General features: G+C 36.3%; 1 protein-coding gene across 6 annotated transcripts in view; it reads left to right on the forward strand.

Annotated features, from left to right (window-relative positions):
- Positions 1-4,022: 4,022 nt before the first annotated feature.
- LOC109685614 (rho GTPase-activating protein 20-like) overlaps positions 4,023-17,073 on the forward strand; it is a 36,169-nt gene continuing 23,118 nt past the window's right edge. The window contains exons 1-5 of one of the 6 annotated variants that reach the window (XM_074041657.1): positions 4,023-4,206; positions 5,977-6,123; positions 9,091-9,209; positions 10,188-10,323; positions 10,616-10,793. The gene's annotated coding sequence lies outside the window, so the exon portion shown is untranslated. The other 5 variants (XM_074041660.1, XM_074041658.1, XM_074041659.1 and 2 more) reach the window with 5 other exon arrangements.

Here is a 17,073-nt window from a genome sequence, read left to right on the forward strand (position 1 = left end):
GAATAATTAAAATAGTGAAAGTCTTCAGTGTTTCATACCTAGAGTGTGACCATACCTTTTTAATCTGTACTTCGCATCAGCTATGATAAAAGAACTAAAATACTACTTGAAAATTCCAAACTTTTAGTCTGCCTCACAGACTCTCTGCAGAAAAGACTCAGGTGTGATCTTAACCACATGAAGATTGTCCCAGGGAAAAAGTTAGTTTGATGCTTCCATGCTTTTGTTCCACTGTCTTTAAATGATGGATCTATGATGCCCTCTCCTACATAGCCACACCTAGAAATACTTTTTCCTGCCTTTTATGGCGCAGACTGGGCTTCATATTCTCCATTAAACCTTCCCTAATAACCACTTCTATTAAACCACCGTCTTTGCCTAACAAATTACTGTTTAAGTTTTAGGTCCTTGAAGGAATGTTTTTTTAGTTTTCTTTACTTATTTTTTTTGTGACCTCAGGACCTTTTGCTTGCTATAGCACTACTGTGGAACCACTCTGTCAGCCCTTCCTTTAGGTATTTTTAATTTTACACAAATGCATATTGTCACTAGGTTCCTTATGTGCAGTGATTTTTGTGTACTGAATCCCCAACTACATTCACCTAGCATAGAATGAATTCATTTTCTTTTTCTCCTTCACACTTCCCCTCAACCCCTTACCTCACTTCCTTCTTCCTTTACTCACATAAACAGACAGCAACACACTGTGAGATAAACAGCATTTGTACTTAAAAAATATCCATCAAGGAAGAAGACTTTGTAGTTTCATTGTTGACATCTCATCCCATTCTCCATAATGACTGCTACAAATGGCTTTCCAACTTTTTTCACTTCCCTGACTCCATCTTTCTGCTTCCCCACTTTCCTATCTTGTCATTTCCTCCACTGAAAAGCTAGGTTATTTTTCACTTATGTTTCATGAAAAAGTAAGAATTTTTTTGTACTATTACTTTTCCTTTCTTGCATATGTCTATTTTCTTGAGGAAAGTATTTCTTTTTATGCTTATTCTCCATTTGGATCCTTGATATCTCTGGATCTATTAATTACACCTTTCCAACATTTCCTCTACATATACTAAAAATAAATTCATGGCCAGGCAGGGTGCACATGAGGGTAATACAGTAATTCATTACAGTTTTGATTTGTATTTTCCTGATGGCCAATAATGAGCATTTTCTCATATATTTTTTGAACATTTATACTTCTTCTTTTCAGAAGTGTCTATTCAGATCCCTTGCTCAATTTTTAATTAAATTACATGGATAAAACTATTTGTGTCATTGAAGACACACCGTGTTATTGGGCTTTTTGATATACATGTAATAATCAGTACTGTGCTAATAGGAATTTCAGAAAAATTAGCACTCATTCTGGCTTTCAAAGAAAAGTGACTTTTAAAATGAATAAACAACCAATGTTCTCAAAAGATATTACTGGGAGAGTACGTTTGTCGCAACTATTTTTTAATTTCCCATCTTTGTGATTATAAAACTTAGAAGCAGATTTTTCTAATTTATTTGTAAAGTTATAAATCATAAATTAGTTCCAAGGTAATTAAAAATTCAAAACATTTAGTTCCCTTAGTTCTCAAGCTCATAGAAAGGTATTGTGTTTGGTACTTTTAACAAATGGATGGGTATACTGCTTACTTCACTGGTCTACCTGTCAAAACATTTTAATGGATCACCTTTTAATTACTTTGTAAGAACATATAATTGGCAACAGGCAAATGAAAATTTAATAAATGCCTTTCAATGAAAACTTTGGATAATTGCAAATATAGTTACATCAAAATTAAAAATCAGCAGTGTACTTTCTTCCCTTTAGTCTTCCTATCTTAATAACATACTGTTTTCCTTGTAGTTTTGATGACCAAAACCAAACCAAAATACCAAACTCTGTTTGTCAGACTTTTGCCAGCATGTCTAGTACAAAGTGTTTTTTCAATTGAAGGAGGAAATATTAATTTTGGCTCATGGGTTCATAGATTTCTTTTGGTTGCCTCCCTTGCAGTAGGCCTGAGATGAGGCTGAACTTCATAACTGGGAGCATGTTGTGGACAAAGAGCTCAGCTCATGGGGAGCAAGAAGCATACAGAGAAAGGTACAGAGAAAGGGTAACTTGTATCCTTCAAGATTGAAAACACACACACACACACACACAAACACACACACACACACACACACACACACACACACACACAAAGTGAAATCTTTGAGCTGACAAAGTGGCTCAAGCAGTAAGCGTGCTTCCATAGCAAGCATGAGGCCCTAAGTTCAAACATCAGTGCTGCTAAAAAAAACCCCACAGAAACAATAACAAACTAAGAATAAAAACACTGTCATATTCAATCTATAAGTGGAAATATCCAACACAAGCAATATAATTAATGTGCATGATTGATCTGCATACTGAAAAATAAGGCTTGATGTTGTATCATTTGAATGAGTTTAAACACAAGGCAAGTTTGATGAAATCTATTGAAATTATAAACCCAAGTTTATCCATAATAGAAAATATAACAAATTTAAAGTTAAGTGATTTTCCCTGTTACTACAAAGTATATTCTTCCCATAAATGTTTTATAAAATGACATTGATAAATATGTGAGAAAGACCCAAATTTATGATCTATTTATTTTATGTATGAAATTATCTTAAAAATATTTTTGTACTTAATCAAACAACAGAGTTTTATTGTTCGTTGACAGATTTAGCTGAACTAATTCACCTATATTTACATATTGGGCAATGAAAATAATCCCACATTCAGTACATTCACAAAAATCCAACTAAAATATACTATATGCAAAAATATCTGAGTAATTTAAATAATTAATTATAAAATAACTGAACACATTAAATCAATTCTTATTAATTTTAACAGGACCATGGATTATCACTTCCTCACAGAGGCTTTGCTTTGTTTGGTCATTTTACATATCTGAAACTATTATGAGCTCTTTTGAATTTCAAGTCTATTTTTAAATGTATGCACATTATATATATAATATATATGTGTATATATATATAAATACACACATATTTTCAGCCTGTAAGGATTAAATGCCAATAAATTATATATCTACATTTCTAATTATACCATTTGGTACAAAATCATGGTAGAGCTATGAATAGCTATGTCACTATATAGTACTAATTTGATAAAATTATAATAAAATATGATAATGCCTTCTGATAAGAAACTGTGACTAAGAATTTATATAATTATTAGCTTTCAATATTTTATTCTTAATTTTTACTAAAGACAAAAACTTAGTATGCTATGTATGCAACTGGATTCTTAAAAATTTTGAGGTCTATGGAGATAAATTTGTTGATTTTCTAAGTCATTGTTAATTATTATGTCATGATTCAAATTCATCTTTCCACCTTTTGGAGCTCCTGCACCACTACAGCCCTTAAGAGGAAATTGTAAGAGGAAAAACTGCATTCTGCAGTTTGATTCTTAAGCCAAGAAAAAAATACATATTCATTACATCTACAAAATGAACTTCTAGTGATTAGAATAGAAAATTACTGATTTCTTTTAATTTTGTCCTTTACATAAAATGAAATATAATCTCTATAAAAATAACACAGAACAGCACGATTTTCTCCCAGGAGAAGCCCATTGCAACGCAGAAATCAGGCTCTTCTCCCGCAGCTCCTCTACAAATCCCAAAGCATCTGGGAGAAGTTTCTAACATCCACTAGACATCACTGCTGCCATGCCAGGCACAGCTGGCATGTTCACGTATATTTAAATTTAAAATAAGTATCTGAAACTCAGAGACTGTGCTCCCTCATTGTTCAGAAAACAGGAATAGGAAGCAGCCCCCCCATCTCCCACCCTCCAACAAGACAACTGCAGAGCTTGACCACCTGGAAGCAAGTACTAATGTCCACCCACTGCGCCTGCGCAACAGGCCCCTCCGAGGTGGTGGGGTGACCCAGGGAAGCGCAGGACCTGGCTGCGTGGGGCGGGGCTGAGAGGCGCATCGCGCATGCGCAGAGGGCTCGGCGGCGGGTTTAGTCGTTAATTTTGAAACGTCTGGTGGGGAAACTGCTGTGGAAGCCCTTGCTGGAGCTGGCTGCCCACTTCCAGCCGCGTCTAGTGAGCGGACCTCGCGATGGCTCTGCAGCTCCCTCAGGAGCAAGCCATCACCCTGCTCAGGACCGCGGAGATTTTGGTCGATTTCTTCTGTGAGTCCTCGCTCAAGACGCGGCTGGGAGACCTGGGCTCTGGTGGCCTCGTGGGCCCAAGGGTCGGCCTGGGAGACCACGAGGCCCAGGCCGCCCAGGCACCGGCCCCTCGAGGAACCTGGGAGTGGGATGCGGGCTCCTCCTCACTACTGACGCGCTGCTCAGGTGGGAGGAGAGGCCTGCATGCTGATGATGCCTATCTGGCAGGGCCTCCCCTTCTCCTGAGCTGCTCTTTAAAGTGCGCACCCCCTACCCCAGTCTTAGGCCTGGTGTACCTGGTGGGGCCTGGCGAGGATTTTTACCCAGACTCCACCCCACCTGGGCTGTGGAAGACGCTGCACCCCACCAGGCACCCTGCACCTTCTAATGGATCCTGAAGAGAAGAGTAAGAATTAGAGGGGCAGGCTTGCCTGGGGAGTGTTACCAGGCAGGCAGGCAGTCAGTCAACTGCGAATTCCCAGGAAACAACCTGATTTGATCTCCTCTGACCACATAATCTCAATTTAGACAGATCGCAAAGAACTGAACTTTGGCAATGGTAGTTTTATATGGTTTGACCCAGCTGAGTGTGGGCGAGGCTAAGAGGTGCATCATGCTTAAGCAGAGGGCCTGGCGGGGAGTTGCAGTATTAATATTGAAATGTCTGCTTGGGAACTGCCATGGAACCCGCTGCTGGTGCAGTCTGCACACTAAAATGTTCAGCATAATGAGCAGACCTCTCCCGTGGTGCTACAGCTCGCTTGGGAGGAAGGCATCACCCTGTGCAGGACACTGAGATCACAGCTGAGTTCTGTGAGTCCTTGGGCAGAATGCAGTTGGGGACGGGTGGGGAGGGAGACATGTGCTCTGGCGGCCTTGTGACCCCAAAGCTTCGACCTAGGAGACCAGGAGGCCCTGGCCCCCAGGCACTGGCTTTCAGAAGGAACCTGGCAGTGGAATGGGGGTTCCTCCTGAAAGATTGGTGTACTGTTCATTTGGGAGGAGAGGTGTGCATGCAGCTGAGTGAGGCATGGCTCACATGGCCACCCATTCCCCTCGGCTGTTTAAAGTGCATACCCCCTCTACCAGCTGAGCTATGTCCTTAGGTTTGAAGGGAACTGCCCGGGAAGCCCAGTGAGTCCTCATATGGCACTGAAGCTAATCTTTATCATGCATTGCCTGCTGGAGTGCAGGCAGATCACCACCTAGCCCTTCTGAGATCTGGCCTCTGATAGCCTCATGGACCAGAGGCTTGGCCTGGGACCAGAAGGTCCTGGACGCCCAAGCTCTGACTCCCAGGAGGAACCTGGGGGAGGGATGTGGGCTCTTCTTCACTGCTAACATGCTGCTCAGGTGGGAGGAGAGGCCTGCATGCTGTTGATGACTGGCTGGCAGGGACTCCCCTTCTCCCGTGCTGTTCTTTAAAGTGCACACCCCTTACCCCTGTCTAAGGCCTGGTGTGCCTGGTGGGGCATGGCATAGATTTTTATCCAGATTCCACCCCCTAAGCTGTGGGTGGCACTGCACTCCACTAGGCCCTCTGCACTTTCTGATGGAGCCTAATTGGATCCCCTCTGACCACATAATCTCCACTTAGATTACAAAGAGATGAAATTTGGCAATGGTAGTTTAATGTGGTTTGACATTTTTCTCTTATTGCCACATAAATGCCACTCTGTTTTCCTTGGAAGCAAAATTTTAAGAAATTTCTATGCCACTTTACCCTGCTTTCAACAGACATACAAACATCTTTTTAGGCATTTATAGCGTTAACATTTCCTTTGCTTTCAGCGTTTAGCATCCACAGCATTTTATATCAGCATGGCACAGATCCACCTGACACCGTTACGGGAGTGCAGAAACAGGGACTCACCTTGCTTGTCATAACTGATTCTGAGCTCAGAAAATATCTCAGCAATATGATGAAACAACTGAAAGGTATTTAATCATTGGACACACTTTGAGTTTTGCATGTCTCCTACGGTCCATATTTTATACATCTCAAGGAGTTATTTTTCAGCTCTTTCTCTATGAGTGAAAAACCAACATCTCAAATACACTGATCTAAAGGGAACCAAGGAAGCAAAGATACAGAAATCAAAAAAAGCTCACCTTCCCCCAGTACATTTCAAGTGAACTGAATAGTTGATGTTGGGAATTTTATATGTCCTAACAAAACAGTCTCTTATCATTTCTCTTAGAAATGGCTTTTGCAGTTAGTAGATCCAAATGAAAAAAGTTGGAATTTTTACACAGTTGTGATGATATCCATGATCTGCTTAAGAAAACACACTGAATATTCTTTTTTTTCACCCTATTCTTATTATGATAAACTTATTTTCTGTAACCTGTGTCTGTTTCATAATATTAATGTCAAAAAAATTGGATCCAAGTAGGGAAGCATATTAAGAACAATTTAATAAATAGCAGAACATCCAGTGGAGTTTTATTTTTCAACTATTTTCATTTGACTTTTTGAAAAATATTGTCTCTGATTCAAATATAAACACATTTTCTTTTTATTAATTCAAGAAATTGTTGTATCCCCACTTGGATCAATGCTGTTCACCATCTTAATTCTTTTTTGCTTTTAAAATTTCCTATTCCTCATGACTCTCTCTGCTTAGGAGTCTTATTTCTAATTTGTTGTGGTTTGTTTCTCCCTGTTTAGTCTCCCATTACTCCAAAAGGTCCTTCAAGTGTCCATCTTTTTCCTTTTTTGTTATTTAAATTCAGAAATCATTGTTATTCGGAATTTTTAAATTTGTTTCAATCATAACTTCATTCTTTAAATTATAATATTTTCATTACCATCAGTCTTAAGAGGGCCTTCTATTGATAGACATCTGAACTTTGCTAGCTTGAGAACATTTTTAAAATTTTTTCCCTTGTACTGGGATTGAACAATTTAGGCAAGTGTTCCACCACTTGAACTATGACCAGTCCTTTTATTTGTATTTTGTTTAGAGATAATGTCTGGCTAACTTTGACCAGGTTGGCCGCGAGCTCCCTGTGTTCTGCCTCATGAGAACATTACATAACTATGTGCACCATTGGGCCCTGTTGATAGCTGTCTTTGAAGCCATATTGTTTAATGTTTCCCTACCTTTCATATCTACAGTAGTTGAATACCCCAGTACTTGAGCAGGTCAGACAGGCAAAGAAAATAGGGCTTATTCTTTAGTACAGGTTTTCTCATCCTTCGTGCTATTGACATTTTGATCTGGATATTAAGTATGGTATGCTTTCCTATGTATTATAGGATGTGTAGAAACACTCTTTATCTCTACCCACTAGATGTGACTAAACACACCTTACAGCTTTCACCATCAAACATGTCTCTGTATACTGCCAAATGTACCCTGGACACAAAATCCTGCTTGATTGAGAACTTCTGCTCTGGTCAGTCAGTACTAACATAACAGCAAGATAAGAGCTTTGCTGGGGATGGGGAGTGCAAATAGGAAATACATAGATAGCAACAGCCTACCACTCTCAGAATAGCTTTTAACAATGGAGGTCAGAGTTAAGACATCTATATTCATAATCAGATCATCATAGGTCCTCTAGGCCACTATGAATCTTTGTCTTCACATTAATGAACTTCTCATTTTTCTCCTAGTTAAAATAGAGGACTTGCTCTTCTTTATTAGCAAATAGTTCCAGTTTTTTGAATTTCATTTCTGGTAGACTGTTTAGAAGCCTTATCTTATTTCTTTTATGCTAAGATTTGAATTATTCCTCTTAGTTTCATATCTTTCTCTGAGTATGCTGTCCCAATCTCAAGATTAACTCAAGGCTCATTCTGAGCCTCTTATCTTTATAATTTCTGTCTAGGTTATCTCTGACATTAATATAGCTTCACTAACAACTTTTGTGGAGTCAACCCATATACTTCTTTGTAATCCAAGTCTCTTTTTATTCCAAACAACTATATCTTGATGTGGCTAATCTAACTTAATTTAGGATGGTCTCCCAAATTGATATTCTCCCAATGGATAGCTCAACAGTCGAAATAGAAAAAAAGTCAGACATTTGAGAGCTGTTCCTGAATTGTTACTGTTCCTTATTCTCATAGCTAATCCAATAAATCATAATAATTATAACCATTAAATGTCTTGGCGACATCTGTACTGGCTTATCCTATAAACTTTCATTCCTTTTTGGCCAAATTACTAACGAACTAACTAGTATCTGAAGATGCTCTTTTTATATCCTTCAGTGCATAGCTACATGATAATAAGGATAATAGTTTTGAAATACAAGTCTAACTTATCCTTCAAGTACAATACTGATTTTCCTGATTCTTAAATATGATTTCTTTAATTTGACCCATATGGGTTTGCATGGTCTGGGCTCTTATTTTACCAGAAATAATTAATTTTCCCTTTATTCACCCTAGTTTCATTGGCATGCTTCAATGCTCTGGTCCCATGCTTTCCACTTATGAGTATTTAATGCCTTTCTTCCCTCTCCTTTTGCATGCTTAATTCAGTTAATCATTGTAACTAAAACCAACCCTTTCCATGCCTCCCTGAATGGGTCAAATTTTCCTATCATGCTCTCACTGTTCTATCCCTGTCTTTCCATAACAGCCATCATAATTATAACTTCACATCAGTGGTGTCCATAATTATATTACTTTCCTTCTCCTAATCTCTTACCTTGCATTTGTGCAAAAATACCACATGCTATATCCTCAACATCTAGTATACACCCGTTCTTGATATTAATAATTTGAAAACAGAAACTCTATCATCAATGGGGCAAACTTCCTTACATGTGAGAGGCAGTCCAAAATACCAGTGGTTGAAATTTACTACAAATAGGAAGTGGGAGCTTAGAAGAGAATTGCTTGCTTTGCAATAAAGTGTACCACAAAAGATGCCTTGTTATGTGTTGCAGATTGGCTGTACAAGTGTTCATTCAGAAACTGGTGGTCTTCTTTTCAAATATTGAAAGTGATACCAGCTGGATATTGAATGTGAAACACTGCAAAAGATGACGTAGAGCTATGGATTAAAGTATTCTTACCTTAATATATATTTTCAAAACTGGCTTTCATTGTAACTGTGTTTAATTTATTCAGGTAGCTTCATATGAAGTGTAGTATGTTTCTGAGGTGTATTTTCTAAGATATCTTCAAGGAAAATTTCCTAGGCTTATGGTAGTAAATTGTTGGTTTGCATAGATAGGACAATTTTAATATAATTGCCTCTTGTCTAAATCAGTAAATTTTGAATTTGAGTATTTTTGGTGATATATGCAGAACTACACATGATATACTAGATTGGCTTGTTAGTTATTTGAAGTGCTGTTAACTACACAAAATGTTCCCAGATCCTCTCCCAACTTAAGACGTGACTCTGCTTCTTTTAATACTCCATGGACTTCCTAATATACTTCACAACCTTCTTAAACTTGCAAACTCCTCAAGTTAAAAATTGGTTTCTTTGATATGCTCCAAGAGAAAAGTCTCAGAAAGCTGTCCAGGAAGAAATCCATTCAGTGATCTGACAGATCACAGCTATAGTAACATTTTTGGCACAGTTAAATATTTTTATATGTATTATGCAACTTATTGCCCTAGACTTATTAGAGAAAAACCAAGCTCCTATTGTACAAATTACCCTTTATTAACTTTTTTCTTCATTATCATTATAATGTAATGTGTGTGTGTGTGTGTGTGTGTGTGTGTGTGTGTGCATTCCAGAAAATTTGTAAATGATGAAACTGTAAAAGGATTCCATAACATCTACTTTTGGACATTTTCATGTAATACTTTTCACACTTTTATTTTCTACCCATTATTTCATATAACATGACTTTAGATATTATTGTATCTTTCTTTCATTCTTAGTTACCCCATTCATGAAATATTTACCAAATGCCTTCTATATGCCAGCCATTGATATGAACACTCGTATATAGCTTTCTTGTGGCTTATGTTCATTTTTATGCAATTATATGCTTATGGAATTTCAATGGTTTTCTCTTTACAGAAAATAAAAATTTGAATTTTTCATAACAGAATATAGAACTGAGACCTGGTGGCTCATACTTGTAATCCTAGCTGCTTGAGATGCTGGGAACAGTGATATGCCCCTGCCAATGAGATTACATAACAGACTGAGATTGGTAAGATTACAGTTCCAGGCCAGTCCCTGCAAAAAAGTTTATCAGATGAAAGGAAAAAGCTGGGTGTAGTGGCATATGTCTGTCATCCTAGCTAGTCATGAAGTGTAAAATAGGATTACCATCCAGGCCAGCCTAGGCAAAAAGCATGATCCTCTCTCCAAAATAACCAGAATAAAAAAGTGGTGGAGTTGTGGCTCCAATGGTAGATCATCTGCCTCACAAGCATGTCCTGTTGAAAGAGATATGTGGGATGGTTTTGGTTTTGAAAAATAATGTTCTTTCTTATCCCTAGCATGGGCTGAATAATCTACTGATTTATTCAGACAAAGATTTGATTGGACCTGAAAAATGGGAAGAAGCAGGACTTCAGTTCATTACCAGTTCTGAAGAAGTCCATCTTCCTTTCTTTACTGCCACAATCTCCAAAGAAACAACTTGGTGTCCAACAAAAGTCCTGTCAGTGACTGAAGGTGAGATGAGGAAAATAATATAATTGTAATTCCCAAAGTTTGTATTCCCAAAACCAATCAACAATAATGCATGTTTGTTTCATTGTTTAATTTTCACATATGGAAAGCCAACATTACACTTTGATGAATATGTGTAATTGTTCCATCTGAAGGGGAACCTGTTTGACTTACCCTAGGTTTTACATAATTAGTCTACTGAACATTGCTCAAGAGGAACAGAATATTTTGTAACCATTGTAATGTGAAGGTCTTCAAAGTTACAATTATAGGTGGAAAAGGTTTTGCTACAAAGCTAAGTACTTTTGTTTAGTCATTTTTTAAACTAATGACTCAGTATCTTGTTTCATTCTTCCTGGCAGTGTATACTATTCTCCATATTAGTAGATGCTAAATATATGATTTTTGCATGAAGGACACAGGCTATATGCAAATATTTATTAATAGGGAAAGTTAAATGAATTAATTCAGGTAAAGAGCTTAGAACAGTGCTTAATCAAGTATTTAATAAAATTAGTAAAAATAATGAGTCAGAATGTATACATATTGAATATGAAGTATGGCAAAAGAAGTCTTGAGTATTCAGAATGTTGGCTTAGATTCAGAAAGTAGAGAAATATTGTTTTGTTGGACACATTTGTCATTTTTTTAGTGTATAAATCTCATTGATAAAAACTACTGATTATTAGATTTTAATTTATATGACTTAACTCAGGGCAATGAGTATTTGTACTGTTTAATTCCTCTAAAAAAGAACTGTTAATGTTTTATGTTTTAGATAATCAAACGTTAAGTGACAACAATGAAGTAGTGCTAAATATATATGTCTTAAATTTTCTTAAAATATTTTGTTATCAATATATAATATAGTTAAATAAGAAAAGAGTCATATGATAGCTAATAATATCTTTCAATAATACTGTCTTCTCCATCTTACAACAATATGCTTAAAATAAGCTTCATTTTAAAGGGATTAATATCATTTATAATTAGTTCAATTTAGCAGGTGTTATATTGTGGTACCTTTTTTCTCACCCCATTGTCAGCCTAGTTCTTCTTATGTTCTATATCATCATTCTTATTAATAGCCTTCATTACTATCCTTATCAGCTACATTGTCTTTATTTAGTTCTCACCTAGTTTTGAACCTTGTTTATTAAAAACAATTCTGATCTGCATCCTACATCTAACCTTACTTTTACTCATTTTAATAAGCAATTGAATAGACACTATTCTATGCTCTTTATCTGTATTAACTAATTATTCTTCCCTATTACTAAGTAAATGCACATAGCCTGTATCCTTCCTGCAAAAACCCAGATATTTAGCATCTATTAATGTGCAGAATACTGTGTGTAAACTGTCAGGAAGAATGAAACCAAGTATTCATTTTTCTGATGTTTAAGACCTTGCAAGAGAAGGAAAAGTATATGACAAAGAACCATAAGTAAGCAAGTTCATTTATTTATGCATTTCTCTGTCTTCATTATCTCTGGGAGAATCATTATTTTGATCTAATTGTGTGCATGGTAAGAGTAAATGTTAGTGTGTCACATTTTTTCCATCTTAGTGCTGGACAAGAGATGCCAATATTTGCTGTTGACAAGTAGAGTAAATGCTGTTAGGAAAACCTCTTCCTTAAAGAGTAGCTGAATCTTCCTGAGGTCCAGTGGTTTATAAAAGGTCACCTGCAATTGTTTATTCCCTAATAAGAAAAGTAGTTATGGACTAATGGAACTGGTGGTGAGTTAGGTAGGGTTTTAAATGTCTAGGATTCATACAACATCAAGTAAAGTATAAAGTGAATGATATTGCAATTAAAACATTCATTTGGCTGGAGTCTCAGGTGGTAGAGCACTTGAGACAGTGAGTTCAAACCTTAGTTCTGGCCAAACAAAAAGTGAATGAATGAATGAATAAATAAATAAATAACATTAACAGTTGAAATATAAATTGAGAAGGAAATCAGAAATAGAGCTTCAGTAAAAATATTCATTTGAAAATTCTGTTCTTTTTGGGAACTATGATTGATTATTTTTAAAGAGAGAAGTAAGTTTCAAAAATTAGGGGAATGCCTCTGATAATTGGTGGGCATAACTAAATGTGAATCTTCACTCTCTTAAAAAGCACAGCAGAAATATCATTCTCACATATTGCTAGTAATACCTAAATGTCAGTCATTTGTTATCTTTTTATTTGTCAAACTAAAACTAAATGATCTGTATCATACCACTTTTGTGATTTACTATATACTTCTTTGTTGTTGAGGAATTAAGTTCAGAAATTAATGCTCTAGATTTCTCTGTTACTCTAAATAGTAGAATCTGCTAACATTCTTTTTGCCTACAATTCATTCTTTAGTTAGTTCACTTTCACAATTAGCTGGCCTCTTGCTTGTTAAAAAGCAGCAAAACCTGGCTCTGGAAACAGTTAATGGAATAATGTAAATGCTATATAGAACCAAGTAAAACACTGAACTCCAGAGACCATGAGCAACTACTAGTTTCTGTGGCAAATTTGTGACCTTGAATACCAGTTTGGAATTAATGGACCACTGATGTTATTCAGTTTGATGATTTCAAGAAAAGGGACAATAAAAAGCTTTGTTTATAGTCCAATAACTTGAATTCTGAAAAATCACATTTTTTAAGGTTTGTTATACTTTAATAATTTCATCTGAGCTAATCTTATTAACAGGGTTAAATTCTTGGATCTTTATATCATTTTAATGTGACTGTTTCCTCTTGCACAGTTTCTGAGGATCCAGTTATCTTTGATCCACCTTAATGATTGTGTCAATTAACAAATAATAATTCTGGTGTAAGGAGTCAAACTGTGGGCTACATTGTAAAAGCTATGGCTTATGGCTTCATGTTGACTTGTCCCTCCTTCTTTTTACAAATTGAGGCTCAGCTAAGGAGCAAAGACATTTAATCCAGCCATGGAAAAAATTGTGACCAGCTTCACACCATGCTAAGTTTAGGAAAGCCAATATTCCACAGTTCTTGTAGAGCTGACATGTGATTCAGTATTATTTAGCATATTTAGAGGAATGAAAACATGTTCTGCTGAACCAATTAAGATATGAAATAAGATTCCAGAAAGGACTAAGTCACACCTGGTCTTCAAAATCCTACCAGTGTCATAATTTAGGGATTGAAACCTCTAGGAGAATGTTTAAGCAGAAGTATAACTTTCCTATCTATTAGTTGGCTTTTCTGCAGCACAAATAAACACACAATGCAAAAAATAAGCATTTTTTCTCTTGCAAATCTGCAGATCAGCTAGGGTGGTTCTCTTCCACATATCTCATTCTAACAATGGAGGGACAATGGCTAGTCATGACTCAAAGCATAGCTTCAAAATTTGTAGACTGACATTTCTCTAACATTCTGCTAAACAAAGTAAGTCTCATGGCCAAGTCAAACATCAGTGGAACCATTCCTCCATGGTATTCTAAAGGGAGCAGTTCAGGGACCCCTGAAAATACAAATACCCATGGATGCTAAAGTTCTTGGTATAAAATTATGTAGAAGTTCCATAAAACCTACACACATGGTCCCATTACTGTACAACTATAGGTTACTTGTAACTAATACAAGATAAATTCTATGTGAATACTTGCTGCAATATATTGTTAATGAAGTAATGCAATAAGAAGAATCTGTACATATTTAGTACAGGGACAATTTTTAAAAAGTATTTTGATGCAAAGTTGATTGAATCTGTAGATGCAGAACTTCAGATATGGAGGGCCAAGTGGTTATAGAGATTGAGAGACAAGTGAATGTTTGTTGAAATTGATCTAATGGATCATTGTTTATGTAAATGGCTGGATGGTAAGTTATTGAGGCTTTATAGGTTTATGGTCTCTTGCACCTACTTACATAAATTCTTGTAGCTTGAAAGCAATCAGACAATATGTCAATGAGTAAGCACAGTTGTGTTTCAACAACAAAAACCAGAATGACCTGAATTTGGCCCAAGGGTTTTAGTTTGCAACCATTTGCTCACAGTGTGCTTTGGGACACAAATATTCAAGACCCTCCTTAGCACAGAGCATTTTGTTTTGTGATTTTTAAGGCTCTGTTATAAAACATCATTTGATGTCTCTATAGTGTCTCAAATTAGATGTCTCTCTGTATTTTATCTCAGTTCCATTTTCTATGCAGCACATATGCCTATTTCTTTCAGGTAATATCTAGAACACACCACAGAGAATTTTGATCTAGGAATGGGAAGTTCTTTGGCAAGTAGTGCATAAAAAAGTAAAAGGCCCATAAATCCATTTTAAGTTTTTTGTAGCTCTCTTCACATGCTGAATAAATGCATATTATTAAAATATACCAGAGTCACTTGTGCTTCTTATTTTGTAATATAGACTCAAAAATTGCATATTAAGACAATGATCCTTTTCAACATTCTCTTCTCTTTTGTTTCTATTTATTTGCTTAGTATGTAAGATTTAGCTTGAATTTAGTATAAATAAAAGACCAGAAAAGGCATATAATGCTACATTGTAACTTCTATACTTTCTACCAGATATCAGTAATGCTACAAAATGTTCAAAGTAAGATGAATTTCTTTTGATTTTAAAGACTATAATATGTTGTTTTCCTTAGTGAAGTTGTTGAAGGGGTTTTTACTTACAAAAATAAATATATCAAGGGGAAAAAGCACCTATTATTTGTTTGACACATTACATGAATATTCTATGTAAGTCTCTTCCATTAGTGCAGAAGTAGAGTAGGCTCAGTGGGTATGCAATGTGCTGTGCTTCTTGAGGTTTTGTTGTTCTTTTCCTTCTATCCCTGGAAAAAGAAGCTCATCCTCTGATTTCCCAGCAATCTTATCAAAAACAGAGCTCCTCATCCATTCTGTCTACCTTCCACACACATGTAGCTACTGAGTGTCCAGAACACACAATTTCCTTAATGCACTTTCCAAAACTTGTGCTTGTCTTATTGGGTGACTTTTATGTACACTTTCCTCAGCTAGGTATCCCATTCTCTTTTGATTTGACCCATTAATGGGAGAAACCAAAAGAATTTGATCCTTTAGCTTATCTACATTGTCTAAACAATGAGTTGCATAGGGGAATTCCCATTCCACTTGTTTATGGCTTTGAAAGTCAAGAGTGTTCACTGCACCCGCTTTTTTCAAAACTTGTGAGCAAACTACTTAATCTCCATTAGATTTGACAATTCTGTTCAATTCTGGAAAAAGCACGATAATGCAACAAGTTTGTTTAAAAAAATCTAGATTGAAAAATGTCTGGCCTTCTGATTACACAAGATTAGCTTATGTTACCATATAAGTATTTTTGTCCTCTACATGTAAATCTACTTTTATGACAGAGAAACATAATACAATTTCATTTTTGTACAATGTCCATTTTCATCAATGTTTTTCTGTGCCATTTTGACAGGCAAGCTTGTTTGCACAAAGCAAATTTTCCCAGTCAAAATCTTTATGGTTTTAGAATTTATTCTGTTCTTAGAAAGGCCTCCATATATAAGCTGGACCACCCATACTGCATTTCCATGTAAGAAAAATATCCAAGAATCTTTAAAATCCTATTTATATATGGACATAACCAGCATGTACCTAGGCATGGATATTAATTTCATTCTGAAATGGTAGTCTCACTTACCAGAAAAATTAGCTAGTGATTCTTTGTTTGGGTGGTTTATACTTTGTTGTGGTAGGTATTGAACCAAGGGCCTCATGCATCTTAGGCAAGTACTCAACTATTGAGCCATATTTCCAGCTCAAAGATAGTTGGTTTTAAAGATTGAGTCTGTGATGTCCAAAATATTTTATGTCTAAAATCTGTTGCATCACTATGTTCACCATGGTAATAGAAAATAGCCCAGTTACAACAGTTTAGTGCTCCTAGGTGTAAGAATGGAAATTCCTGACTATTGAACTGTTGAGTATTTACAGGATGTGAGGCACCAATGAAGGCACCTTTTTTTTTTCTTTTTTTTTTTTTTTTTTACATTTTCTGCTGAGATTTTGATTGTTTTTGTTTGGGAGTGAATGTAGGTTGGGGTTTGTGGGGAAATGAGAGACTTCCTTACACAAAAGACTGTGGTTGTGGAAACTAGCCCTGGGGCAAAGCAAAACCTATGAGATAAAGGAAATGATGAACCTGAGTCCTCTGGAGCAAGGATCAGACTCCAAATGTTAGTTTGGGGCCACAAGAGCAGAATACTGTGAGGAAAGAAGTATTGGATCCAAAATGTAGTCTTACACCTCTTGTGCCCAAATGAGTCCCAGA

Source organism: Castor canadensis, chromosome 9 (assembly GCF_047511655.1).
Source record: "Castor canadensis chromosome 9, mCasCan1.hap1v2, whole genome shotgun sequence".
In the NCBI taxonomy this organism is placed as follows: domain Eukaryota; kingdom Metazoa; phylum Chordata; class Mammalia; order Rodentia; family Castoridae; genus Castor; species Castor canadensis.